The sequence below is a fragment of the Rosa chinensis genome, chromosome 1, assembly GCF_002994745.2.
Source record: "Rosa chinensis cultivar Old Blush chromosome 1, RchiOBHm-V2, whole genome shotgun sequence".
Classification (NCBI taxonomy): domain Eukaryota; kingdom Viridiplantae; phylum Streptophyta; class Magnoliopsida; order Rosales; family Rosaceae; genus Rosa; species Rosa chinensis.
The window spans coordinates 30,049,027-30,075,332 of record NC_037088.1 but is presented as its reverse complement, the minus strand read 5'-3'; the positions used below and the strand labels follow the sequence as shown (position 1 = coordinate 30,075,332).

Genomic DNA, 26,306 nt, shown 5'->3' with positions numbered 1-26,306 from the left:
AATTTCAACGCGTACTCTGCGTTCAGTCCCCGGGTCCGGTTAAGATGACTCCGGCGCCGCTGGCCTTGGCACAGGCGGATCCGTCCACGTGGAGGTTCCAATCGGACTGTGGGGGAGTTGCCTCTGCACTGGCTACTATTTCTGTTGCGGACTTTGTTTGAGTACTGGGTTCGGCTGACGCTCGGTAAGTTCAGCGATGAATCCGCTACTGCCTGGCCCTTCATGGCGGCTCTTGGCTTGTAATCTATTGTCAAATTCACTGAGCTCGATGCCCACTTGCTGAGGCGCCTGAATGTTCAGGGTCTGCATCACTGTCTCAGCGGTTGATTAGTTAGCACATGGATTGTGTGGCGCATTGAAATATTGGCGGAGGCGCCTGGCGGCAACGATGAGTGCGAGAGCTAGCTGCTCCAAGGGTGGATATCTTGTTTCTGCCCCGTTCATGCCTCTGCCGGCGTAGAAAACTGGGAGCTCGTCCTGTCCCTCCCGCCGGACAATGGCGCAGCTCACCGCTGATATCGATACCGCTAGGTATATGAACAGTGTCTCTCCTTGCACAGGGATAGAGAGTAGTGGGACTGCCGCTAGGTAATCCTTCAAGCCCTGAAATGCCGTCTGACATTCTGGGTTCCAGTTGATGACTTTCTTGTGAGTCGTTTTGAGGAGTTTGAAAAATGGGGCACACCTGTCAGTGAGCCTGGAGATGAATCGAGAAAGGGCGGTTAACTTGCCTTGGAGGCACTGGACATGTACCTTATACTCAGGGTCCGCCAGGTCGAGTATGGCCTGTACCTTGTCCGGGTTAGCCTCGATTCCTCGTTCACTGACGATATAACCCAGAAATTTGCTGGCGGTGACGCCAAAGAAGCATTTTTCTGGGTTGAGGCGCATGCCATAGGCCAGGAGGATGGTAACTATGATCTTGAGGTTTGCCACATGTCCGCTGGCCTTTATACTCTTGACCAACATGTCGTCCACGTAGACTTCGATTATCTTGCCCAAATGTTCAGCGAACATAGCATTCATCAACCGCTGATAAGTTGCACCGGCGTTCTTCAGACCGAAAGGCATAACGTTGTAGCAGTACAGGCCTTTGTCGGTGGTGAAGGTGGTACACTCCTGATCGCTGGGATGCATCTTGATCTGATTGTAGCCGGAGAAAGCGTCCATCATGCTGAGGAGTTCATGCCCGGCTGTTGCGTCAACCAGCTGATCAATGCGTGGTAGAGGGAAACTGTCCTTTGGGCACGCCTTGTTGAGATTTTTGAAGTCGACACACATCCGCCACTTGCCGCTAGGTTTCTTGACCATGACCAGGTTGGAGATCCACTGGGGATAGACTACCTGGCGGATGAATCCCATGCCCTGGAGCTTGGCGACCTCCTCCCCTATGGCGCGGTATTTCTCCTCGTCAAAGGCCCTTCGCTTCTGCTTGATAGGATAGAAGGATGGCTTGATGGTTAGCTTGTGTGTGATGATTTCAGGAGAGATACCTGGCATGTCTGCATATGACCATGCGAAGACGGCGGCGTTGTCCCGTAGGAATTGAGTGAGTTCTGCCGCCACCTCTGGGTCTAGCTGAGCTCCTATGCGGACTGTCCGCTCTGGGTGCTCGTCGGAGATGCTGATGACCTTCAACGATGTTTCTGGATTGACCGGTTCCTTCTTCACATATTTCTTCTCCTCATCCCTAGGATCCTCGAAGATATCTGGTGGCGGTGCCTGATTTCCTACCGTTAGGATTTCGTGGCGGCGGGTTGACCGCGCAATGGTGGTTGAGTAGCACTCTCTTGCCAATTGCTGACTTCCCTTGACACAGCCCGTGCCGTTGGGTGTGGGGAACTTCATGAGAAGCATGTATCCGGCGATGATGCATTTGAGCTTGTTGAGTGCCGGCCGTCCTATGATGGCGTTATACGAACTGAAACAATCCACAATTATAAATTCAGTATGTACCTCCGCCATACATGGACTGGAGCCGATGGTTAACCGCATGTAGTCAGAACCCAGCGGTTGAGTGATATCGCCGGAGAAGCTAAGCAATGGCTCATGGTCTTGTAGTAGTTTCTTGTTCCGCTTAAGGTTGTTGTAACAACCGCTGAATATGACATTGACAGCAGATCCGCTATCCACCAGGATTCTTCCCACTGACCATCTGTCGAGAATGGCATCGATCAGAAATGGGTCGTCATGGGGTAGATGTGCTCCGCGCTCCTCCTCCTCTGAGAAGGTGATGGGCTCCCAACCAGACTTTGGGAGTTTGGCGGATCTCTCGTAGCGGATGTTACAGACTTCCTTTGGGTGATTGGCGCGTGCGTAACGCTTTCTTGCCCTGTGAGACATGTTGGTGATTAGAGCCCCGCCATCGATGGTGTTGATGCGGCCCAGTGGCTCAATGTTGGCAATTACAGGTGGCGGTTGGCGCACCTTGAATTGATCCATCTTGCCGTCACGGTACAAGGTCTCAATGGCCGTTTTGAGAGCGTTGCAACTGTTGGTATTGTGACCGCTGTCCTCGTGGTATTTGCACCACATGCCGGTGTTTCTTGGCTTGCCCTTTTTGGGGAATTTCGGTGAGGGTGGCGGTGGTATCTGATCCTTGCACTGATTGTAAATTTCCTCGTACGAGGCTGTGAGGACCGTAAATACCGCATACCGCTGAGAGGACTCCGTCTGCTTGTTGCGATTGTCCCCATGGGATGGGCGGTTGCCCTTGTAGTGGTTGTCTTTCTGCCTCTTGCTTTGATAACTGCCCTGTTGCCACTCCCTCTTCTTGTCAGCTGGCTGTGCAGTGGGGGCCTTGCTGGCGGTCTCCTGATGGCTGGAGGAGGGTTGAGATGATTTTGTTGGTGTTGCTGGTGGCGGTTTTCTCCATATGTGATAAACTCTGCCTGGGCATGAATGACCGCCTCACTCATAAGGTGATCATACGCCGCGTTTGGATGATTGTAGTTGAGGTGATAGAGGAATGGTCCCTTGAGGAGTCCCTGCTTGAAAGCCGCCGAGCCTTGTGACGAATGCCTTCAATGATTCGTCCTCTCCCTGCCGGACGCCAAACAACTGGCTCGTGTTGTGATGACCGGCGGACAACAAGATGAATCGAGAGAGGAAAGCATGAGATAACGCCTGGAATGAGCCGATGGACCCTGGCGGACACTCGAAAAACCAACTCATTGCCTCACTATCCAGCGTTTCGCTGAACAAGTGGCACAGGGTGGCGTCATCAAATCCCTTGTTGTTGGTGACCTTCTTGAACGTGTCCATGTGGACGAAGGGATCGGTCTTACCGCTATAATGTGACATTTTTGGGGTCTTTGCAAACGCTGGTCTGACGGCTTGCAAAATTGTAGCGGTGAATGGTCCTGGCCTGGACGCGAAGAGTGGGTTTGGGGCTGGCGCCGGGGTGCCTGCCTCCGCCAGGATTAGCCTCTGTTCTAACTGCTGTATCCTCTCCAAAATTTGGGCGGTTGCGTTGCCAGCGGGGCCTGCTCGGGCGCTCCGCGGAACTGACCCTCGCCCGGGAATGGGTAGATTGCCCTCAGTCCTTGCTCTAGTCCTCGAGGGTGGGTGCGCAGCGATGACTCCGCCTCCTGCTCCAACAGTTGGGGGACAGGGGGTGGTCCCATTCCTGCCAGCTCAGGTGGGTTTAGCGGTACCTGCATTTGCACAATGGGTCCTATACCAGCGGTAGGCCGGCTGTGTCTGGTGCTGTGTGACTGCTCACTTCGTGCTGGGTTGGCGTTTGCGTCCAGCGCCCGCTTTAGCTCGTCGAAACGTGTCATCAGCGTGGCCACCCTCTTGGGCCTCAGCCTTTTCCTTGCGTTCCTGCTCGCGCTCTCTGTTTGCTTTGTGGAGGTCCGCCAGCGCCAGCTCATACAAGGCGGTGAGGTCCTGACCTGGGGGCGGCTGCTGCTTGGATTTGTTTCACCGCCAGGGTTGACCGGGGTGCTGAATAGTGCGCGGTTGATGCTTACCGCTGGGTGGCGGGTTGGGGAACGGCGGACTGGTCTGCCTGCTCCTCGACATTTCCCCCGCTACCGTTAGTCATGGTAATTGTGATGGGATGACTTTTTGTTCAAGGTTTCCCACAGACGGCGCCAATGTTAATGTCTAAAAGTCTAGCGGTAGCTGGACTTTAGTTAACGCTGATCCGGCGGGCGGATCGATACTTCTGTTGTTAGTGGTTCCCGTTACCTGTCAAGTAAAATACAATGGGCGTCAGAGGGAGACCGCGCTGGGCGGTCTTCAACTCTCCGATGCCTAAGTTAGTCAATGTATTTATGTTGACAAAGTAACAGTAGGTAAGTATTGAATGCGTAATAAATGAGGAGAGAGGAGAGGACCTTTTATAGGTGAGGAAGAGGATGATCTTCTCCTTGTTTTCGATGTGGGACTGATGTGCTTCAGTTCCCAGTTTCAGTAGCTTCTGATGCTAACTTGACACGGCGCGTGGCGGCGCGTCGGCGGTGCTTTGGGGTTGATCCGGGGCTCAGGCGGTAACCCGGCTAGCTGTCTTTACGCCAGTCACTAATATGGTGGGCGTTGGTACCCCTGGCGGTACAATGAGCGTGGCTCATTATAGCTAATTATGCTTGCAAATGCACTGTATTACATTAATGTTGTAGAGCTTTCACCTCTTTTTGTTTTGCTCTCTAGTCTTTCTGCTCTCTTCCTCCTCTCTGTTTCTTGTAGAGAACGTGTCTTTAAATAGGCAGCTCCGGTCAGCTCGAGATAAGGATATCTCAATTTTTGAATGTGAATTGAAACTGTAAGTTTCAAATTTGAAACTTGATCAGAAATAATCTCCATATCTCCGCGTGAAGATTGAGCTTGCTGACTTCTTTCTTTTCAACATGGCTGACTTATGAGCTGCCACAATTCTTATCTTGAATTTCCAAGAGGTGGAGCCAATCTCATTCGGTGGATAAGCCACAATGTATTTGAAATATTTGGAAGATCAAGCTTACTTTCAAATGCAAGATTTGTAATTGACCCACCTTAAATTTTCAACGGGGTTTGACTCCTCCTTGTTAATCTCAAAGCTAGCTAGAGTCCTTTCTTTTTCAAATGAAACCCACTAGAAGTTGAACTCTTGATTATGATCAAAAGAAGACCACTTGAAGTTATTCACTCGTAATTCTTCTTCTCACCACAATAGCTTGGTCTTATCTCATTATTTCATTAAGAGGGATATATATATATACAAACATATATAGATATGTGCATATAATTTTCACCTTCTTTTTTTGTCGTTGTCAACAATGTTGTTGTTTGATTCAATCAATTTTATTAACTATTTAGTAATAAGTTTTCTAAAATTAAAAATTAAATTTTCAGGAAGGTTGGTTGAGACATAGTATTTGTGTATGATGAATCTATTTTCACGAGTCATATCTGCTAATTTTTTTTTGGCTGGTTTGTTCAAGTGGTTTGGAGTACTTTATGTTGGAGCCTTGGTTAAGGATCAATTTAATAGAAGAAAATTCATAGCGAAAGAGAAAAAGAGAGGAAGAGGGCAAGAGTCGTAGCTACATCAATTACTGCTGTAACAGTCTTTTAAACAGACGAACAAAATGACACTTTTGACAATTATTGATGCATTGTACCGAGAAATGCATTGTATAAAGCGTTTTTTTTTTTTCCAGCTTTCATTTGAAAAAAAAACATTAATTTCATTGTTTGCTTTCTTAAATACTTATCGAGATGAACTTATATTTTTGCCAAAATCCATATAAATTTATTAAGAAACAACTTTTCAAAAGATTAAAAAAAAATGTAAGATAAAACGAGTTCTCTCTATGAGAACCCTATCGGCGGCTCCTTCTTAGGGTTTCGCTACCTTCCTCTTCATTCTAGTCTGGCGGCTCCCGCACCAACTTGGCCTCTGGCCTCGTCGGAGTGTGGTGAGTGTAGCTGGGCAGGGAATTTTTCAGGGGAGTTTGGTGGCTCCTGAAAGATGTTTTTTATGCATGGATAGAAGCGAAGGCAGAACTGAGGGCAACCGGCGATGCGGGTGGTGCAAGGCAGGACAGTGGTGCGATCCAAAGGGGAGGTGTGGTTGGCCAATCAAGCGATCCAGGTATTTTTCCTTTGTTCTCAAGTTGATGATAGGTTGTGTTGATGGTGTTGACTAGCTTTGGCCGTGCTGAGTTGGGCAGGGTAGATATCAGGGTGTTAACGGCGATGGAGGCTTTGCAGCCTTGTTGGGCTGCGGGTTGGTGCGACGACGCTTCTGGTGTCGATGCTTCAGCGACGAGGTTGTGGTTGGGGACCTATGTTGGGTCTGGGCCTGAGCTAGGCATGTTCTTTGTTTGGGCCTTGGGCTGGATTTTGGGCTTTAGGGCTCCTTTTTAAGAATTAGTTTTTTTTCTTTCTAATAACTCCCAATTTTGTTTGGGGAACCTTGTGGGTTTAAGCCCACTAAAGACACTTGGTGTGTTTCTAGTCTATAAGCTATGGGTTCTTTTTACACCAAGTTAATAAATCTTCTGGAGTACCACAATTGAGTGCATTGACAAAGGAAGATTCAAGATAGTTTTCTTCGTGTACGTTGAATTTATATAGTTGTGTAGGCTCTTGAATAATTGAGCATCAATGTACTAGTGGATGGTACCTGTTTTCCTTTACCTGCTTAACCACTGATTTAGAGTATAAACATATGAGGATTATTTGTAAGTGTTGTTCTGGCTTTGGGATTAAATGAAATCTCTATTACTCTGTAAAAAAAAAAAGATAAAAAAAAATTATTTTTTTGAAGGGAGGACATCAAACTTTATTATAAAGACAATCTCTAAGAAGAAGAATCGATCAATAGATAACAATGTAAGAAGATTTCACTATGTAGCTGACGCCAACATGTCAATAAGTTGCATGAGCCTATGAGTGGAGAGACTAAAAACAGAAAGGTTATTCTGCACTGTCTACTTCGTAGCCTCATCTCGCCACACTCAGTGCCTTTGCTTCGCAATCAGAAGCACTTATGTGGTGGCTAGTGAGCATTCTTACCAACCCAAAAAGGGACAACGGTTTCTTGAGTACCTATGATGGTGTACTTCCAAATGATTTCTAGGATTTTGATATTTCACAGTTTCAGGCTCAACTCAATCCGAACACAACTTAATTTTTCTAATTAATTTGTCTTTTGGACGAAATCTCAAATTGCCTTTTTTTTTTTTTTTTTTTAACTCGATCATGTTTTCTTTTGATTCCCTTAACTCCACTTACTCCCTGTAATTCTAACAAAAATGAATTTGCAATGTATCAGGAGGCACTACAAACATGAAAAGGTGTGTAGTTACAACCTCACTTCAAGTTTGCTTGGCCTCAAGCAAGCCAAACAAAACATAATTAAAAAAAAAAAATCTAACTAACTCACATACAAAGAAGCGTGGTATTTTCAATCTTATCCTTAAAGAACTAATTATGTACATGAACATGAGTCATACAAATGCAATGATCACTAAAATGCACATGTAAAAAATGCTCAAGTATGTGTGAAAGCTATGTGTCAAACCAATCCACCATAATTCTGTTATCAAATAGGCACATAGAAAACACGATATAACCCACTAAACTCGCATAAGACATCTAAATAGTAAATTTACCACTCAAGCATGTAGGAGATATATGCACATTACTCTTAACTCATAAACAATCTCACAATATATTTTGACATATACTTGCCCTCCGCTAATTAACTCATGACTACTTGCTAAATCAAGATGCATTTTATTTGGTTACAGTGAGGCTATGGCATAAAAGAAGCATTTTCTACGGGATCTGGACAAGGAATTTCGCTACCTTAGGACCGTTATAATTACGGCCACCATTCACCGGGGCTTCGGTCATCAGCTCCCTCGTCATCATGTCACCAACTTCCTTGACCTTCTAGCACTGGACAGGTGTCAGCCCCCATACATGGTCTTACGACTTTGCGGAGACCTGTGTTTTTGGTAAACAGTCACCTGGGCCTGGTCAATGCGACCCCCTTTGTGAGGAGGCACCCCTTCTCTCTAGAAAGATCATAAGTGATCCGAGCTGTACTTGTAAAGAACTCAAACGAATGAAGGATAAGAAAAGACAAAGTCCAAGGAATATCGTGAAGTGACTCTCTCTTGTAGAAATATAAGACTTTTGCTTTCAAATGCAACTTCACTCACTCTAATCCTGATGTGCAACTCAAACTAACACTACACTTTTATTTATTCTATTTTGGATTTTTTTAGTTGCTTTCTTTCTTTCTTTCCCTTTTTTTTCTTTCACTCGTCATCTATTTTTCTTTGAAATGTTTTTTCTATATAAAATTGCTCACTTCACACTTATACTTTTCTGACCTTACACTTCTGACTTTTCTTTACTCTTGAAGCACTCAAATGTAAAGTCGATCTCATGAATCGCTTCACTAACTACTATTACATAGAAGAGTAGAATGAAAGTGTTTAGGGTATGTAGGTCCGAATATGTGGTGTGAATGAACAAAAAGCTAAACGTAAATAGGCTCAAACTGACAATTTAGTGGTATATATCTTTAGGCACATGCTCATTTAGCAATGGTGGTAATCCTAACCTCAATCATTTCTAGTTCATCATGAGATAACAAGTATCCTCATGATGTCATAAAATGTATACATGAAAGAACAAGTGAATGAACGATGCATACACTATCAATCTCACATATAAGGGGTGCAAAAGTCAATCAAGTCCCAAATATGTCTCTAACTATGATGAACCATCCAAACATAGGCTACGTGCATGCATATATATAGTCAAGCATAGACATATACATTGATCTCTAGTCCGATAATGTTTGTGTTACTATAATATTGCCATTGAAGAATATTTTTTGAACCAAATCATATACACTTTGACCAACCATTTTTGAAGAAATAATTGAACAATTTTTTGAATTATATGATTATGGTAAGTTGTTACATTTGTTTTAGACACTTTTCCCCTAATAATACTTTATGATAATTTCTTTGAAATTCTCGATTCAATATCTAGATTAAAATTTATAGGGGAAAATCGTCCGTACAGTACCTGACCTTTTCCCCATTCTAAACTTCAGTACCTCACATTCAGAAAATATCAAAACAGTACCTGAGGTTTTGACCCCGACCGAAGATTGGTACCTAGTGCCGTTAGCTCCGTTACGAAACTTGATAGCTGAAGGATATTTTCGTCTTTTCATGTCTTAATCCATTATTTTTATCCAAACATTTTTTTTGTATTTTTCTCTCTCTCCCTACTGTTCTTCTCTCTTGTCCCCATTCAAACCCAGAACTCTCTCCTCTCGTCCCCTCTAATCTATTCAAGTTTGGAGTCCTTGGACTCACCAGTCCGCTATCAGTTTCCTCTATTTCTCTTTCCTCAATCAATGAATCTGTATCAGCTATCTCTCCTATCTGTTTATTTCACACAAAAATCAAAATCCAATGCATATTTTGATTCAAGAACACAGTGCCCAACAAATCACAGTACCCAAATCTAGCCATTATACACTGAAACAATCAAAACCCAGAAAGCATAATCTTCAAAAGACAATAATTGCAAGCAAACTAAAACAGATTGGTCGACGAGAAGCTTGGAAACTTGTCGGAAATCCCAAAATTATTCTCCCCTTCGATTCTCTCTCATGTCTTATCATCTGGACAAACCAACACTATGGATAAGTCGACGAGGTCGAAAGGAAGCTTCTGACACCAGTGAGACGCTATGACCAGGCCGGAATCGGAAACACGCCGGCGAACCTGAGAAGTTTTCGGGCTTCTTCCTGCCTCCGTCGTCGGTCGTTCGGAGCAGGGACGACCGAGCTTCGGTTAGCGATTTCGAGAGGAGTCGAACGACGCCTGTCTGACGTCGGGTGCTGGCCGGAAAGTGGAGATACCATCGATCTAAGCCCGTCGTTACAAAACGGTCGAGACCGAGGTCAGTCTGGGCTGTAATCTGGTGCTCCTCAAGCTGGTTCAACTTATATATACTCAAATCCAACAGCTGAGATCAAACGGTGATTAAAATGGACGCTCCAGATTAAACCGCCTCTAATTTCTATTTTAAATTATATTTTTGGATATTACCAACTTCCAAAAATTATTTAAAATAGCTCGGGTGTACGAAAAAATCCTCCGAAAGTTCTACAATCTCGAAACGACATCTAGTTTAATCCTACGGGCTCGAGAGATAAAATTGACAAACCAAAATTTAAATAATTTTTCAAAATAATGGAATTTTTTTTATTATATGAAAAAATAAAAAAATAAAAACTAAAGGGTAAATTGGTCATTTAATGATCAAAATATGCCAGCGGTTAGTTTTTGTAACGGAGTTAACGGCACTAGGTACCAATCTTCGGTCGGGGTCAAAACCTCAGGTACCGTTTTGATATTTTCTGAATGTGAGGTATTGAAGTTTAGAATGGGGAAAAGGTCAGGTACTATACGGACGATTTTCCCAATTTATAGTCAATCGTAAGTTTCAAATTATAATATTTAAAACAATACTCCCATAATCTTTATTCACATTCCCATTCCAATGTTTGCACGTGGTTCAATTATTTCCATAAGGAAGGACAATCATACAAAATTTTGAACTCAAAATTCGGAAGTTACAATTTTCTTAATCACTTTTAATTCAGCAGTGGAACCAAAATTATATTCCGAATACCAAGCTGAGTATTGGACATTTGGACTTGAACTACTTAAACCAAGTCCAACAATTGTACCAATCCTCAAACCTCTTGAATAAAGCATGTGGTGTGGTCGTGTTGGCATTTGGCAAGTCTCGGCCTCCTTGCACAGACGGACGCTGCTCAGATAGATACTGATAATATATTTTCCGAAACAGTACTCCATTAGACCACCATTTTTTATACCCAAAAAGAAAAGAAAAATAAAACAAGAAAAAACTCCTACTACACTGCCCCTACTTAGTATTTTTTAAGGACTAAAATATCCAAGATATCCTCGATATTTCCTCAAAATTTTCTTTTTTTACAAGCGTTGATATTAATTTAACATCTATCAAATACGTTATTTTTAATATATTTTTAGCTGATCATACAACTTTTATCTTATTCAAGTAAATCCAGAATATGTATCTGGCCCAAACTCGAGGTTACTTGCTCTAGTTGAAATATGGTTTATATTAGAGATATTCTCAGAGAATCTTAGGAGATATCCAATCAATGTACGATTATGTTTCCATGTACAACTCTATCTCTATGCTTGTAATCCTCTATTAAAGAGGCACATATTATCAATGAAAGTACGACTCAATTCTCTCCCAATTCAGTTTTCCTTAAACACGTTATCAACACGAAACCCTAACTCTGAAACAAATAGCCAAACCCTGATTCAAGAAGCTAAAACCTTGAATCCGAATACAAAACCTTGAAGCCTTTTCTGCCTCCACTCACACCTTGAAGAACTTGATCCCAGGAGTCCAGAACTGGCGACCCCACCCCAAGAACAGGCCGGAAACCCACCAAACCGGCCCGGAAGCTCATACAACTTGCAGCAAATATTCCATCAGTTCACCATCTTCCGGACCTCCAATTTCCACCAAAATTTGGTAGCAGAAGCCTCTTGATCTGACATTTCAGGAACCGGAATAAAAAGTCTAAAAACCGGTGTAAAACTTGCTGAACCAGCCGGTACGGCAGAAAACCAACAGAAAGAAAGAAGAAGAGAGAAGAAAGGAAGGCCCGGCCCAGAAGAAAAAGGAACAGGCCCAGAAGTCCACTGACCCAGCCCAGAAGCCCGCTGACATCAGCCTAGGACCCGCGCCATGTCAGCAACAGGACCCATTGCCACGTCAGCCCTCCGGTCAACCCCAGGTCAACGCTGTCAACCCCCGGTCAACTAATTTTCCGGCCATTTTCCGACCACTTTTTCCGGTCGAATTTTCTGGCGACCTACTTGAGGTATTTTTTACTAAACATTCCTCTTTTTTTAGAGTTTTTAAATTCAATTTCTTCTTTTTCAGGGACTTGCAACCTCCCTTCTTCTACCCCCTTTCTTCATCATAGGGGAGACCAAATTAAGCAGAACTGTGGGGGTTCGTGTTCACTCCAAGCTTAGAGCTTGTTGAGATCTCCAAACTTAGAGTTTGTAGAGAATTTATCATCAACCACTTACGTCATTGTTTCGATCTAATCCAATATCTCTTGGAATCGAATTTCTTGGAAGCGACTACGCTTAGAAATTCCTAATTTCTTGGAAGCGATTACGCTAAGAAATTTTATATGTTTTCGTGGTAGCCTATTGCACTCTGAAACTAACCCTAATTTTTGTTCTCTTTAGGATGAGTAACTTGAACAAATTGGACTTTGCTCCATTGGGAATAACTGGCTCTGATATCACAGGTGGGTTCGTGACTTCGTGATGTCCGCCAGCATCTCAAGGCCGATGGAATCCTGGACATGATTCTCGAGCCTAGCCAGGACGTGCTAACTGTTGAGCAAGCTCAAGCTTTAGAAGCAAATAGAGCAGCCATAGAGGCAAATAAAGCGAAAGCCATCATCCTAATGACTCGTCATATAGATGATTCGCTCTAGTACGAGTGTATGAATGAAGAAGACCCCAGAAGGCTGTGGGTCTCACTCGAAGAAGATTTGGCAACGTCCGTGACTCCCTGCTTCTTGACCTAGAAGTGAGATGGCATAGCCTCCGCTTCTTGATTTCAAGTCAGTTCTTGACTACAACTCGGAAGCACTTCGCATTAATCCTTAATGGAATTCTATGGTAAAGAGATCACAGATGCAATGTTGATTGAGAAGACTCTCTCTACCTTCCCTGTCTCAGCATGATGGTTGCTAAGAACTATCGAATTGTTACTGCAGGACGGATCACAAGGTTTCATGAGCTCATTAGAGCTACGAATGTTGCTGAAAAGCATGACACATCCTTGTGAAGAACTATAATTCGAGATCCGTGGGAACAGAGCATATTCCGGAACCCAATTATAGTCGCGCCCAAAGAGAGGGCGCTAATAGCGAAACCCTAATCTTAGGGATCATTTGGACGTTCTAGTCCATATAATCGCTCTACTTGGGAAGGTACCACCAAAATGGGGAGCACGGAACCGAAGAGGTCAATGTGGAAGAGAAAGGGAGGAAATGCTCTAGCCATGTTGGTGGAGCCACCAACAATACTAAGAGCCATCTAAATGAAGCTTTCAAAGCACCTCAATCAATGGAGTTTGAGCAAGAGAGTATGTTCTCGATGTGGAGTGTCTGATCATTGGGCCCACATTTGTAGAGCTCGTGAAGAACTTGTCACCGTCTACAAAGCATATTGGTGAAGCAGGAGAGCTCACTATGTGGAACAGAAATCAAGAAGATGATCTAGAGTGAAGGGTTGAAGACTACAAATCTGGCTGGGATCAATAGATCGCCAATTCTGTTTAAGTTTTTATTTTTCCAAGAGATGTAATAGGCAATTGCCATATACTTTGTAGTAAATGCCAATGGCTTAGTCTTTCTTCAAAGTAGGCTCACCCAAAGTAAGTGTGATGTCTAGGAAGGTTCTGAGATTAGTGGTACTTAAGCGAGCCTTGCTCCACCGACATCTCTCTACTCACCTGGTCACATTTATTTTGAATTACCGAAAAAGTTACATGACTACCATTGTTTTGCATTAGTTAGCATTTTGAATTAGATTTTCTTTGATCAAAGAGACAATGATGTAACTCTGTTGGCTTATGAATAAAATTTTGAATTCTTTTCATTATGACTCAATTTTGATTATGAGCATATGACTTGTGACTACGATGGCTGGGCTATCAGTATTAATTCAAGGACATGGAATAGCCCAAGTTCCCCTTGCCAAAAGGCACCTTGATTACTGTCGCAAAAACTCTCTACGCTCCTAGGGAAAATCACACCTATGAGTAGACAACGGATTCCATGGGAAAAGCATGTAGAGAACGGAAATGAGTTCCTTTGCACTCCCTATCTATAAGCATGGATGGCGTCCATCATGGTGATGGCGCCCCAGTTGATGCTGCAGTCACCAACTTGCTTCAATAGCGTTTCAGACGCTCATGCCTAACCAAAAATCTCATTGGTTGCTTCTAAAGCCTCTCGCTCGTTTTACAAAGCCGTTCCTTGGGAAATTAGGATAAGACCGTCGTATGCAAAGGAAATGAACATACTCATTCTGTTCTTACATAGAATCCATGGGGATTCTGTGGACTATTTTCAACCACTTGCGGACGTTTAAATATCTCATGATGTTGGTTGACAAACGCAACCGTGGTCACGCATTATGCATTGTTCACCTGTAACAGCTGCTTATTCTACTCTCCTAGCACTATCATATGACAACGGGCTCACTCCCGGATCATTCTATACCGTCAATTGGACTTGACGTTGCTAGAGAGTTTACATCGAAGACTTTCGATGGTTATTGCATTGGACTGTTGGACATTATATTCCATGACACACCCAAATGGTCTCGCGGAAATGACTACGATGGTAGTCAGACATTGGTAATGCGCACCAATTTCCTTATATCCTCTTAGGGTGATGCAATATCGCATGCGCTACGCTAATTCGTCTACGATCTACCGCCATCAATCTACCTTTGTGTTACAGCTAGTGACTGGGTATAGTATCGTACTTACGCACTTTGAGTGAGCCATTTATGTGCCAATTGCGCCGCCACAGCGCCTATGATAGGTCCTTATAGATGAATCAGCACTACATTAGACTTGAGACTCCAACAATCGTCCGCCACTTAATGCCTTGCAAGGCGATCTATTACCGCTAGATTGCGGGTTTTCACTTTGATGAGACAGTTTTCCCGTTGTTAGGGGAGATAAGAACACGGATGTTCAGTAGGAACGAAAGAAATTGTCGTGGCCTGTCCCCACTATGTCTCATCTCGATCCCTGTTAAAGTGACGAGATCACACAAATATGCTGCAAACATGCCTGCAAGGAAGTACGTCCCTACGAGAGGACGTAGCGCCATCCTATACGGAGGTAGGCATGGCGCCAACACCAAAGAGAGTGGCACCCTGACGTTATAGGCCATAGCCCCAGCTAGGATGCGTGGAGGCCCGTGAGTTCGAAGCATACTTTGGCACATTCCAATCCTTTGATAATCAAGACTCAAATCCGTCTCATAAGAATCTTCCGGGTTATCGTTGGGGATGCCTCAACGTCAGAACCTATTCCTGAGAATATAGAGCTCTATGAAAATTACACTAGTGTACATGAGACGTGGGATAGAAACTCCATCATAATTGATGATGTAGTTGCGCATGAGTTTGTTGAGTTAGATGATATCGAACCACACTCTGTTGATGCCAACGTAGAGAGATTTGGCCTAAATGGAAAGATGCGATCCAGGTTAAGATGGATTCTCTAACGAAGAGGAAGGTTTTCGAGCTAGTGATGTCAACACCTCCTAACATAAAACTTGTTGACTAATGGGTCTTCGTTAGAAAGCGTAGTGAGAAAAAGAGATGGTAATCTCGCTTTATGGCGCAAGGCTTCTCATAAAATGCCCTGGAATCGACTACGATGAGATATATTCTCTCGTAATGGATGTCATTGCACTCCACTACCTGTCAGTTTGGTAGTTTCAGAATAACTGAACATGCAGCTTACAAATGTGGTCACTACGTATCTCTATAGGGATCTAGATACGGAATATACATGAAGGTTCATGGTCAATTTCATTTACCCAAGTCAAGTGGCTCTAGACCACGGAGCATGTTTACAAAGAGGTTGAAACACTCGCTAAAATGACTATTTGATTGGGAAGGGATATGCCCACGCGTTTCTATAACAAGCTTCGGATTCCATCGCAGTTCATGTTGGACATGATCTTCATTAGAAGCCCTTAGAGAGTTAAGGAAACCGCTGAACACTTGAAATCCGATTTTGAGATGAAGGATTATGGGAGAACACGATTATGTCTCGGTTTGGAACTTGAGCATTGTGTCGATAGATGCTTAGGCATTTTGACAAGGTCAAACCTTCAAGCACCCCATGATCGTTGTAGTCTTGATCCTGAAAATGATCCTCTTCGTCTGAAGATGATGACGAAGATGTGCTAGAGGCAGAAGTGCCTTACTTGAGTATAATAGGCGCATTATTGTACTTAGCTCAATGCACAAGACCAGACATCTCATTTGCAGTGACTTGTTAGCTAAGGTTAGGGGTCGTCAATGGACAGGCCCTGCCCAAAATTAATGGGCTCGGGCTGGCCGGGCAAGGCCAAAACATATATTTTTTATATTTTTTGGGCCGGGCTTCTCTTGAAAATCAAGGCCCAGGGCCACCCATGGGCCCAGGGCCTTACGGGCTTTTTAGGCCGAGCCGGGCAGGGCTTTTTGGGTGGGCAGGGCCGAGCCCATTTATTTATATGTCATATTATTTTGTTAAAAATGGGAAAATACTGGTCACTCCCTCAACTTTTGGGGCGTCGACAGTTCAGTCCCTCGTATCATAATTTTAACAAGTAGCTCCTCGAACATTCCAATCTTACACAATGTGGTTCAAAATTACTATTTTACCCCTCGCTTCCTTTTTTTTTTTGCTCTCTCTGTTTCTCTCTCTCTCTCTCCTCCCTTCCCCCCTTCTCTCCCCGATCTGTTCTTCATCTTAACCATTTACCCAGACATAAACAAATCGTGAGAGAGAGGTGATTGATGGATTAGAAGCCGAAGCTGAAGATCGTGTGCACCCCAGGTGGTCGAAACAGGAGCGGCCGATCTGGCCTTCTTGGTCGTCGGCGTCTGGCTCGTCGGTGTCGATGATACCAGCTTCTCAAGATCTCGAGGTCACTGGTCCTAGTCGTCGGAAGGGCTGGTGCTGCAGATGAAATCTCTCTCTCTCTCTTTCTCTATATATATATATATATATATATATATCTTAAGTTGTGGCAGTGGGTTGATTGCCCAACATGACCAAACAGGTTGGTATGTTCTTGTTTTCCTCTAATTGCTGCAAAAACCTCTGGATTTAGGGCTTAATTTGCATTGGTGCCGTCGAATTTTTTTCTGGCTAGTTTTTCTCCTCCACCGAGCAGCCCTAACTGCAATCCTCCATTCCTAAATTTCCTGCTTTAGTCCTTGGAGCACTCCGGCACTCCTGACTGCTCCATCAACCTGTCTCGGCGTCTCCGCCTCCACCCTCCAGTTACCGCCCTGATCTCTCTCTCCCTCTCTGAGTCTCCGTTTTCTTCTGCTTCTCGGCAAGTGGCGATGGCTCGGTCGAGCGGGTCGGTCTCCTCAGTCCTCTCCTCTCCAGTCTTTAGTCGATTTCCATTTGAATATTTGATGATTTGTCGATTACTCAATTTGATCTTATGACTTGTAACTAGTTGAGTTGTTGGACTTTGGTTCTTACTTCTTGGAATTGTATTGACCCACTAGACCGTAGCCTTGAATTGTTGAAATGGGTTGATTTCAAGCTTTCAAATTTCAGCTATTTCCATTTTCCAGTTGATCTTGAATCTTGAATTCTTGTCTTCTTGAATCTTGAATTTGTTCTTGGTTTTCTGGGTATGAGTTGTGCTTGATCTTGAGCAAAAACTTGGTTATAAGTTATGGGTATGATCTGGTTTATTCAGAAAGAATCAAGATCAGTTGATTTTGTCTGAGAATAGATTCTTGGGTATGATATTGGTATGGATATATTTTCTGGGTAAATGGTTAAGATGAAGAACAGATCGGAAGAGAAGGGGGGAGGGGAGGAGAGACAGAGACAGAGAGAGCAAAAAAAAAAAAAAGGAAGCGAGGGTTTTAAATAGTAATTTGTGACCACATTGTGTAAGATTGGAATGTTCGAGGAGCTACTTGTTAAATTATGATACGAGGACTGAACTGTCGACGCCCCAAAGTTGAGGAGTGACCAGTAATTTCCCCTTAAAAAAATACAAAAAGCTATGAAAAATGATGATATGTTAATGATTGAACAATAAAATACATAATTAAAAAACATATGACCTAATGCAATAATTAGTTCAATATAACTACATAAAAATATATTAATACAAAATTGAATGGGCTTTCGGGTGGGCTTTAATGGGCATATAACAGGCCGGGCCTGAGCTTCTAACCCTCCGCCCTAGCCCTGCCTCGTGCCCAATGAGCAGGGCCGAGATGGGCTTTGTTGCGGGCCAGGCTTTTGCCCACTGGGCCGGGCGGTCGCCCATGGCCTTTTAGGCCCGCGGGCTAAATGATGACCCCTAGCTAAGGTATAGCTCTGCGCCAACGCAACTCCATTTGATTGGTGTAAAAGATATCTTTCGGTACTTGAGATGTACGATTGATATGAGCTCGTTCTATCCCTATAGAGAGATGATGGATTCAGACCCATCACACACCAGGAACGCCGCCAACACTGGCCTGCGTCCATTATCCCCTCCCAAAACGACATGTGTTTTGGAAGATTTTGCTGATGTTGGGTATCTCTCTGACCCATACAAAGGTCATTCCCAAAATGGTTAAATGTTCACCATGGGTAAAGACCATGATATCTTGGAGGTCTACAGAAATAGACCCTAATCACTATATCTTCGAACAATGCAGAGATTATTGCTCTTCACAAAATGGTTCGTGAATATATATGGATTGGATCCATAATTACGCATGTTCGAACAATTTTGGTTTGAAGTCTATCATAGATGAGCCTACGAGCATTTAAGATAATGCTGCTTGTTTTGAATAAAGAAGCAAATGCTACATCAAAGCGACAACACCAAGCATAATCAGCAACAACAGACTATCCTCAAGATCAAAGTGAACTAGGTTCGATCTGAGGACAGTGTGGTAGACTTGCTCACTAAGTCATTGCCTAAATTCCACTTTCGAGAAACATGTTGGTAGCATCTTTTGCGGAAGTTATCCAAACTCCATGACCGTTGTCATTAGGGAGAGATGTCTACATGTATGGTCTCGAAATGTGAAGGGTGTGTTGTACTCTTTTTCCCCTTCGACCGAGGTTATTTCTGTCCCACAGGGTTTTTGTTACTCGCAAGGTTTTTAATGAGGCAACGAGAGGAGCACCACGTTTGAGCGACACAAGGGGAAGTGTTCAAATAAATCCAGAATGTGTGTCTGGCCCAAACTCGAGGTTACTTGCTCTAGTTGAAATAAAGTTTATATTAGCGATATTCTCGGAGAATCTTAGGAGATATCCAATCAATGTACGATTATGTTTCCATGTACAACTCTATCTCTATGCTTGTAATCATCTATATAAAGAGGCCTTTATTATCAATGAAAGTACGACTCAATTCTCTCCCAATTCAGTTTTCCTTAAAAATATCTAAAATTTTGATAAAATTTCCATCGATATTCGATATTTCTCGATATTTCCTTCAAAATTTCAATTTTTTGAACTATCAATATTTCCATGATCTTCGATTAACATTTTTGGTCGATGTGCCTTATTAAATATTTTCTGTAGTCGGTTAATAACAAAAATAGCCCTTCAATCTTGTTCCTTACCGTGCTCTTGTTTTTTGACGGACAGACGCGACCGCCCTCTTCCTCCTCCTTCTTCCCCAGCTCTCTTTCTCTCTCGTCTCTAATTTCCACACTTGCTTTTCTCTCGTCCAAACAAACAGGTCTCCAGAGAAATAGAGATCCTAATTTCCAAGAACGCCGAGCTCGGCCGGCCATCTCCACTTCAAGATTGTACCTAGGCCCTAGCTTTCTCCTTCTCCAAATTCAAGCCAGGAAAGCCAAATTTCTCCACAGTCTTGGAATGACAGCGTCAAGGTGTGCCCTCCTCCTCCCTCTAACTTGTTTTTGATTTTCACCTTTCAATTTCGCTTTGTTATGGTATTACTAGTGTGTTCTTGAACGAGTTTTTCCATAAACCCTGAAAATGATTTGGATATTCGCAATTGGCTAGCACCGGTTGTTGTTAGTGCCCTAACTGTGAATCAGTTTGTTTGTGTGCGTGGGGTTGTGTGCAGATTCTGAACTCTACTAGGTTTCTAAGTAGTAATGGTGCTATTTCTATAGTCAGTTTGATATGGATGTTCAAGTGATTGATGTACCAGCAGTAGGGCATGGTGGAATGGGAGATGAAGGTGATGCTGAACGTAGTGAAGGTGGAGAAGTCAATAATGGTGAAAATACTCAGGCTCATGACGAGGAGGGGAGATTCCTGAGCCATATGTGGGTATGGAATTTCACTCCGAAGATGCTGCCAAGAATTTGTATGACGAATACGCAGACGTCTGGGTTTTAACTCGAAAGTTGGTCAATCTAGTCGTTCTAATCCTGACGGAACAACACTGCCCGTGAGTTTGTGTGTGGCAAGAGGGTTTGAAAAGAAGACATGCTGATAGTTGTGACGCAATGCTTAGGATAGAGTCTAAGGGTCCGGACAGATGGCTTGCGACAAAGTTTGTCAAGGAGCATAGTCATGCATTAGTGAGTCCTGGTCCCGTGCATTATCTCAGGCCTCGCCGGCATTTTGCTGGTGCTGCCAAGAACGTGGCTGAAGCATATCAAGGGGTGGGGATTGTTCCAGTGGTGTTATGTATGTCTCCATGGATGGAAATCGTGCATCTGGAGAGAAAAACCGTTTAGTTAGGAATACTTCATCTGCAGAATCAAATCGACAAGTTAAAAATGCTGCTGCAGTAAATTCTATTCGGCCATCTACTCGAAGGAGGACATTAGGGAAGGATGCTCAGAATTTGCTGGAGTATTTCAAGAAAATGCAGGCTGCGAACCCTGGTTTCTTTTATGCCATACAACTTGATGAAGATAATCACATGGGTAATGTGTTTTGGTCAGATGCAAGGTCAAGAGCAGCTTACTCTCATTTTGGTGATGCTGTTACGCTTGATACGACATACAGAGTAAATCAGTATAGAGTGCCATTTGCTCCATTTACTGGAGTGAACCATCATGGTCAGACAATTTTGTTTGGTTGTGCATTACTCCTAGATGAGTCAGAAGCTTTTATTGTTATTTGTTATTCAAGACATTCCTTACCGCAATGAATGATTGCCCACCTGTATCTATTATGACTGATCAAGACAGACCATACAGACAGCAGTTTCCCAGGTGTTTCCGGAAGTTCGCCACTGCATTAGCAAGTGGCATGTTTTGAGAGAAGGCCAGGAAAGGTTGGCTCACGTATGCCATGCACATCCCAATTTTCAGGTGGAACTTTATAATTGTATCAATTTGACTGAAACAATTGAGGAGTTTGAATTGTCTTGGGGTTGTATCCTTGATAAGTATGATCTCAGGAGAAATGATTGGCTTCAATCGTTATATAGTGCTCGTGCTCAATGGGTACCTGTGTATTTCCGGGATTCCTTTTTTGCCACCATATCTCCCAATCAAGGGTATGATGGTTCCTTTTTTGAAGGCTATGTGAATCAGCAGACCACATTACCAATGTTCTTTAGGCAGTATGAAAGAGCATTGGAGAACTGGTTTGAAAGGGAAGTGGAAGCTGACTTCGATACAATCTGCACTACACCAGTATTGAGAACACCATCGCCCATGGAGAAACAGGCAGCCAATCTGTATACAAGAAAAATTTTTGCAAAATTTCAAGAAGAGCTAGTTGAAACTTTTGTATACACAGCAAATAGAATTGAAGGTGATGGAGCTATTAGCACATTCAGAGTTGCAAAATTTGAGGATGACCACAAGGCCTACATCGTTACATTAAACTATCCTGAGATGAGAGCCAACTGTAGTTGTCAATTGTTTGAGTATTTAGGTATTCTCTGTAGACATGTTTTAACAGTCTTTACAGTTACAAATGTGCTTACACTACCTTCCCATTACATTTTGAAACGATGGACAAGAAATGCAAAGAATGGAACTAGCCTAGATGAACGTAGTGGTGAGTTGCATGACCAAGATTCTCTAACATTACGGTATAACAATCTGTGTCGGGAAGCCATTAGATATGCAGAGGATGGGGCTACTACTACAGAAACTTATAATGCAGCAATGACTGCTCTTCGAGATGGTGGAAGAAGGTTTCTGTTGTGAAGAGAAATGTAGCTAAAGTTGCACCTCCTAGCTCTCAGGTTACTGGGACGGGCTATGAGGACAAGAAAACTCTACATCAAATTCAGATATGACCCCTTTGTTGTGGCCACGCCAGGATGAAGTTATGAGGCGATTTAATCTTAATGATGCTGGGGCACCAGCTCAAACTGTTTCTGATTTGAATTTGCCACGAATGGCCCCGTTTCCCTTCTACGGGATGATGGTACTCCTGAGAATATGGTAAGGAAAATTTCTTTTTAATTATTATTTATGTTTCTATGTTTTGTTTTTGGTTTCTGTTTTGCATATCCTTTTGTTCTTTTTGATTGTCTATCTCGGGTTCTGAGTGCAAAGTCATGGTATTTATCTGGGCTTTCTATAGGTGGTACTTCCGCATCTTAAGTCAATGACTTGGGTTATGGAGAACAAATTCAGCACCAGGAAATAGAGTAGCTGTCATTAACCTCAAGGTGCGTGTATGATCAAATCATAAAACAAGTTGTGACTTCTGAGTTTTCCATTCAGGACATGTTGGCCGTGCTGCATATAATTGTGATAAACCAGATATCAGTGCATTTATACATGAAGTCCTTAAATTTACGATTATTTTGGCCATTTTGCAGATATCTGCTTATTGTGTATTGAATTGTGACCTATAGTATTGGGATAGCGGATCGCTTCGCTTTATACTGTCACAACTTTTTTGCATTTGAGCAACTGTTCCATTTTTCTTTTCTTAAACGTTTCGCTTATAACCACTGCAGTTGCAAGATTATAGCAGGACTCCGTCAGCAGAATCAGAGGTTAAGTTTCAGCTCTCAAGGGTTTCATTGGAGCCAATGTTGAGGTCTATGGCCTACATTAGTGATCAGCTCTCAACACCAGCTAATAAGGTCGCTGTTATAAATTTAAAGGTACGAAAACCAATAATTCAAATTTGAATTTGGATTTTCAATTTCATTGCCTCCTTTCAGTAGCCATGGGTGTTGCAGTTTGAAGTTATCGTAGTGTTCTTAGTTGATTACTTAAGTGCATTTGTGATGATCTTTGTCATCTGGAATGATAGATTAGTGTTCAAATTCAGAGCAGTCTAGTCCGTGTTCAAATTCAAACTACTCTCTCTCTCTGTATGTGTGTGACAATGTCACTCGTAACTGAAGAACATAGAGTTGACCATCTCAGGATAAAGTCATTGGGTGATCAAGTGAGCTCAGATCTAGAGAGAAGGGGATAAGAGAATTTTCTGAAAAGTAAACGTGATATATCTGTGTGAGCGTGAAACTTGATTTTGAGTCTGTCCGGTTGGTATCACATTAACTGATTTTAAGTGACTTCTTTGGCCGGCAGTAGCTGATATGTTTACATTTGCTTCTGTGCATAATGGTGCTTGCTTATTTAATGCTGAAAATATTCTTATATATGGTGTCAGAAGTGTTTAGTTTATGGTTATTTTATTATTGTTGTTGTTGTGGTCGTTGTCGTCCAAATGAGGAAAAACAAATATGTTTGCTTGTCTTACATATGTTGAGTGGGCTTTTGTCTCTTGTTTACTTTAATTTTGATTTATTAATATAAAGCTTTTACCTATTTCTTCAGCTTCAAGACACAGAGACAACTACAGGGGAGTCAGAGGTTAAGTTTCAAGTGTCTAGGGATACATTAGGTGCCATGCTACGATCAATGGCCTATATCCGCGAGCAGCTTTCAACCGCTGTAAGCATTCTATATGAGTTCTCATTCTAGTAGCTGTGGACAAAGATCTTATTATATATATATATATATATATTATATATATATATATATATTTTTTTTTTTCCCTCAATGAAAGTTTTGTTCCTTGTAATAAAAAGCTGCAAGCAGTGAAAGAGTGGACTAGGAGTCCACTTACAATAGGAAAAGAAAAAAACCAAATAACAATCTATCCGCTGCATCCCTTTTACAAAAAGACTACTTGATGAAGAACGCAGGTGGAAGATCTCTAGGGTTTATTCAAAGCCTCGTAAAATAGGATTCCAATGCTGAAGGCCTGAATAGGCATCCTGTAAATGGTAATGGGCCTTGCTGGGTTCTTAGTTGGTTTGGGGAAGTTTAATAAAGGCTAATGTATTAGGAATTACTGCTAGATTTCGTCTTAAGGCAGAATAGGAAGGTTCTTTCTATTGGGATTTTATCTTTGTTCTAGATTTATCTTAACCTCCCTACACAAGGCATTGTAATCTTTAGTTTTCAGTTCAAATTGGAGTTAATAAAATTGAAAGCTTTTGCTTCTCTCCAGGTTTGTGTGGTGCAACTAACCCTGGGTGTGATGCAACCTAACCCTATGTGTGATGCTACCTATTCCTAGGTGTGATGCCTAAGGCCTCTAGGGGTGATGCCTAGAACCCTACTGGGGTAATGCTAGTAGTTTTATCCTAGTCCCCTACTGGTGTAATGCTAGTAGCTTTTATCATGTTATTTTCTCAATTCCCTATCCTTATTTTCATAAAATTCCACTGCTTCCAAAACAACCAGACCCTTACAGCGATAAACCCTAAACCCTAGAATCTACTGAGAAAACCTTGTTCACCAGGTTTCCCCTACTTGTCCTGCATCACTACTAGTTTCCTGCAAAGCTGCCTGTGAAGCTACAGTTTTAGAAACTTGAAAAACATGAAATCTTCCTATTTAGACAATGAGGTACCATCCAACTAGAACATCATCCCACTGGTACTCTCGGACTTTAAAAGATAGCAGACAATGAAAGATCTCTTACATAATAAAGATCTTTTGTAATGAAAAATCCACTTCCTCAACCTTAGTAGCTTAGCATCATAGTATATGCCTTGTTATTTGTACTGTAGTACATTAACTCAATACTACTGTATATAATGAAATGCTTATTTCAATCACATTTATCAGAACACTTGGGGAAATACATGGAATTCAATTGATTTAGCTGCATAATAGCATGAATGAGCCAACAATGTCTTTAAATGGAGGTAAACATAAGTTTGCATGGTGATCTTTAGTTACGGCAAAAATCTTACCCTTTAATGTGAGGTATTTCAGGATCCAGAGACGCACTTATGGTGATTTGTGGAGGTTTTGATGCCTTGTATGGTTTTCAGAAAGCAGTATATACGATTATACATTATGCGAGGGCTGGTGGTTCCTTTGTGGATCAATGTTTTGTGTCATAAGGAAGATAATGTAGTTGGTGGAAATGTGGGTCATATATTTTCTGCTTATTGCTGCTTTGGATGGGGGAAATGTGGTTCTCTATTCCCCAAGACTATAACTTCTCCAAAAACTACAGCAGCTATAAATCTTCTCGTTCTCTTGAAACTGTTATGTTTCAAATTTCTACCTTTCTACCTTTTCAGGTTTCTAATATTTTCTTTTCTTTTGGTTCTCTCTCTCTCTCTCTCTGAATTTTTGTAATTTTTGTTCTTTATTTCTCCTTCCTCCTTTTTGCTCTATAGTTATCTAGCTTTCAGTGGGAAAAAAGAACACAAAATAAAATAAAAGAACATGAAAACTTAATGGTTATCTGCCTCTTGTAGAGATGGATGGAAAAACATTTTATAGCCATTTTATCTTGTTAAATGTAATTATCTTATATACAATAATATTAAAGCTATTTGCTACAGAAATCTGAATCTACTTTACAGCCTTGGTACTTAGATTTTTGATTGGCTATGAGCTATTATGGATTTGTTATGCATGCTGGAAATTTCCTTACGCAAATTTGGATGTTGATGAATGCATATTATATCTTGGGAAATCAGAAGTCTTACCAATAAACCCATGGAAGAGCTTAATCAGAAGCCTATATCCTGGAATGTGGTTTTGCAACTAAGCAGGGAATTGCACACGATTATTGTGTTATCTTTCTGTGTATTGATTTTATTGTTTGAGTGCTTACTCAGTTTTTTACTATCTTATTCACTGAAAAAGTTTAAATTTGCAGGGCGAGGTCCATTCAGATTCCCAACCTAAAAAGCAGCGGAAGTAAAGGCATTTTGTGTGCTTACTTCCCATATTGTACCCCAAGGTGCATCTCACCCGGAAAGATGACGGCGTAGCAGGTTCAGGATGCTCGTAGTTCCACATTTAATTGAATAGTCCTTCGTTCCTTATGTGTGAGCTTGTTGTCAACATTTTGTATATTGTATTGAATCCAATTTGAGAATCCAAAGCATCATAGAGATTTCATAGGTGTAATGTGGTTAAGAAGAATCTACGAGATCCCAGAATTAGAAAGCAACTTTATTCAATAGAAATTGGCAGGGTTAATTGTGATAGCTGAAGTTGGTATGACAAGCTCTCTTTCATGCA

At 42.3% G+C, this 26,306-nt stretch overlaps 1 pseudogene; it reads left to right on the top strand.

Annotated features, from left to right (window-relative positions):
- The first annotated feature begins 19,960 nt into the window (after positions 1 to 19,960).
- LOC112193189 lies at positions 19,961 to 26,306 on the top strand (annotated as a pseudogene).